The sequence below is a fragment of the Silene latifolia genome, chromosome 2 (genome assembly GCF_048544455.1).
Source record: "Silene latifolia isolate original U9 population chromosome 2, ASM4854445v1, whole genome shotgun sequence".
NCBI classification, from domain to species: domain Eukaryota; kingdom Viridiplantae; phylum Streptophyta; class Magnoliopsida; order Caryophyllales; family Caryophyllaceae; genus Silene; species Silene latifolia.
This window is the reverse complement of record NC_133527.1, coordinates 117,869,098-117,872,696: the sequence shown is the minus strand read 5'-3', so window position 1 is coordinate 117,872,696 and position 3,599 is coordinate 117,869,098. Positions and strand designations below refer to the sequence as shown.

Below are 3,599 nucleotides of genomic sequence, written 5' to 3'. Positions count from 1 at the left end.
AAGAAGTGAAAGAAGCCTCTTCTCCCGTGCAAGTTAAAAGTGCTAAAAGTCTTACCTAGACGATCTAAAAGTTCTTGAAGAAGAAGAGGTTTCAAGTTCATCATATCCACCACCACCATATTCAACTAAAAAGATGATGAAACTTTTCGATCACTCAAAGCCCACCGCGGACATGCTTCCGGCCGGTATCACAACTACTCAAATTACCGTGCCGGGCTTCGAGATTAAGCCTGGTTTCATTAGCCTTGTAGAGAGGAAGCAATTTGGGGGAAGTCCTTTGGAGGATGCTAATTTGCATGTGCAAAATTTCTGCGATTATTGCTCCATGATCCGACAAACGGGCGTCACTCAAGCCCAAATAAGGGAAATACTTTTCCCTTTCTCTTTGAAGGACAAGGCCAAGCTTTGGATCAATAGCCTTGACTGCACCGCTTTGGGAATCACAAATTGGGAGAGAGTGGCTCTTGCGTTCTATCAAAAGTTTTTTCCACCGGAGAAAACACAAACTTTGAGGAGCCAAATCACCGGATTCCGTCAACAAGCTCTTGAGAGCTTACATGAGGCTTGGGAGAGGTACAAAGATTTGTAAAGACAATGCCCACATTATGGGTTGGATGATTGGTTCCTAGCAATAACATTCTACAATGGATGTTGTGCCGAGTCCCGAAGGATTCTTGATTCCGCCAACAATGGGCGGTTTGATCAAATTGACACCGATATTGCTCATGCCACGATCGAATCTATGGTGATCCATGACACACAATATGTCAATTCCCGAAGTGTGCCACTCAAAGGTAAAGAAGAATCCTCCGACAATCCCGTCTTGTTAGCTCAAATTGCCTTACTCCAACAACAATTGGCGGAACGAGATGCTAGGGATTCTCTTCAACAACTCAACGCCATGTCTTCTACGAGTCAAATCATTGTTTGCGACGGTTGCGGAGGTACGGGTCATTACACCGCTCATTGCCGAGCTACTATTGAGGAGGTAAATGCCTTTCAAGCTTTTAGACAAAGTTCATATCCACCGGGTAATTTTTCCAATACTTATAATCCGAATTCAAAATTCCATCGGAACTTGTTTTACACAAGCAACAATGTGCTTAACCCTAAACCCCCACCACTACAAAATGCCTATGTCCCTCAACAACAAAAGTATAATCCCCAATCGGGTTATCAAAACCAACAAAGGCCACCTCAACAAAACTACCAACAAAATCAAGGGCCACCACCTCAAAATGGCAAACAAAACAACCAAGGAGGAGGTAAACTTGAGGGATTGATAGTACAAATGCAAAGGGAATTTTTGGCTCAAATCCAAAAGTATGAGCAAGCTCACAACGCCGCAATCAAGATGTTGGAGCAACAAATGGCTCAACTAGCATCATCTAGATCTTCAAGGAAAACGGGTCAATTACCACCCGAAGGTTAGCAACCCCATGCTACCCTTAATGCTATATCCTTTAGAAGTGGTACAAAATATGATGGACCACTGTGGACATGGCCCACATGCATATGCGTAGCCGATTTGTGGACAACGACAGCGGTCGTTTTTTTTGAAAGCCACGCTCGGCGGCGTAAAAATGCTTTCGACCGGATCGTTTTAGATCGGTCAGTTTCGTCTCGGCAAGGGTCTCGAAATGATGCAAGAGATGTTCGGATTCGCCACCAAGAATTTGTGGGATGCTTGGAACCCGTTCGAATACACTTTATACCAAGGTTAACCAAGGCAAAAAGCGGTGTTTTACATAGGTACTAAAGATAAGGAGTCGTCCCTCTTTAACATCCTATCTCTAGAATGATTCCGTAGGCCCTGGATAAGTTCGTCCACTATCCAAAGTTTCTAAGTAAGAGGTGAAGGTACGTATTGGGAAGCCTTTTAATCGGACACCCAATCCCTCCCGCGATAGTGGCCTCTGCAAGTCGATCTTGGTTGGTTAAATGCAAAAATTGATAAAACGGGTAAATGCATGAATGCACATCCACTAGTTTGCACCTAACATGTGAGCTTTCTATGTCGGTTTATTTAATCCAAGTATCAAGTATTTGATGTTTAGTTGGATTTAATATTGATTTGCATGAAAGACGGGAATTAAGCATCCATTTACCAAATTAGGTTTATGGTGCATAACGTGATCCATTTGTCTTAATATGGCATTTTGCAAATGTTAGATGAAATGAGCATATTCGTCATCGATCCGTCCTGTATTCGGGTTAACCGAAGTCGGGATCGTCCTAGACAAAGGCTGGAAGTGAAACAGATCCTGCATCAGGCAGCCACAAGAGGCGCGAGCCTGTTGGCGATGCAAATGGGTCTGCCCTGGTTTGAAAATGGAAAACTAAGTGGCCTGTTTAGGCGCGGGTCAAGAGACGATGAAAAACGTCTTCTGGCCATTGAAAAAGTTCTTAAAATGTATTGAAAAATGGGTGTTTAAACCCGTCTTGATTTGAAAAGGGCCGTTTAGGCCGCTTTTGTGCTAATTTGAAGAACGAGACTTGAATAATCGTCATTGTTTCGACAATATTCGATGTCAGGTTCGGTTTTGCAAGCTTGACATGAATAGTTTTGAAAATGATTATGAACTAAATGTTTTAAGTTCATTTGTTTATAATTAGTCAACATCATCATCGTACTCGGGTTAAAATCCGACATGGTATGTAGAACCAAGGATGACTTTGTGTTGGTGACTAATACATTTGTTTTGAAAATGTAAAGAAATGATAAAGGCTTTAAAATACCCTTCAAAATGTAAAGAAATGAAATAAAAGGCTTTAAAATTGTGGGATTTATCTGTATGCATCCCTTTAAATTCAAGGATTATACGAATAATAAAGTGATGATTACAAGTCATAAAACTAAATTGCAAAACAAAAGCATAAAGGATTAAGAAATAACCTTCGGTCCTAGCAAAAACGGCCTAAGAACAATATCAAAGTAGATATTCACCTATCAGTTGCACCCAAGACGATATGAGAATTGCCCTTTGATTATGCTAGAATCGATCCCTAAATCAACAGATTAATTTTAGGTTTTTTTATGTGTTCTTCCGATGAGAGGAGGCAAGAATTGGGAAAAAGAATATTAGGTCAGAAAAATTCTCCCTTCTCCTCTTCTTATAACCGAAAAAGAGAAGTCCATAGGGAGATTTCTCATCTCCTAATTTCGGCCCATATACCGAGATAATAAGGAGTTTTAATTCCTTATTTTCGGTTTCCAAAAATGTATAAAATGTGTAAATTGTCATCTAGTGAGGATCGAACCCATGACCTCTTGGTTTGAGTACCCTCACTATTACCACTTTGACACATTCATCTTGTTGATATTAAATATAACCGATTACATTTAATTACGAATTAACAGATTAATTCGTCCAAGCTAACATTACATACATTTAATTAAATATAACTTATTATATTCAATTTACGAATTGACAGTTAATTCGTCTCAACTAATATTATTTATTCTTCATTAAATAATTGTCTCATCAACACATTGACTAACTGCTTAGTCATATAAGGCATCAATGTGATTACATTTCCATAACCACATCTCTCAAACACATCCTATAGGTGTGACCTTTAGGGACCAGTTGATCACC

At 39.9% G+C, this 3,599-nt stretch overlaps 1 non-coding gene across 1 annotated transcript; it reads right to left on the bottom strand.

The window, feature by feature from the left end:
• Nucleotides 1-505: 505 nt before the first annotated feature.
• On the bottom strand, nt 506-612 carry LOC141644721 (small nucleolar RNA R71). The gene has a single exon (XR_012544331.1). It is a non-coding gene; the product is annotated as a small nucleolar RNA R71 (small nucleolar RNA).
• Nucleotides 613-3,599: the final 2,987 nt, after the last annotated feature.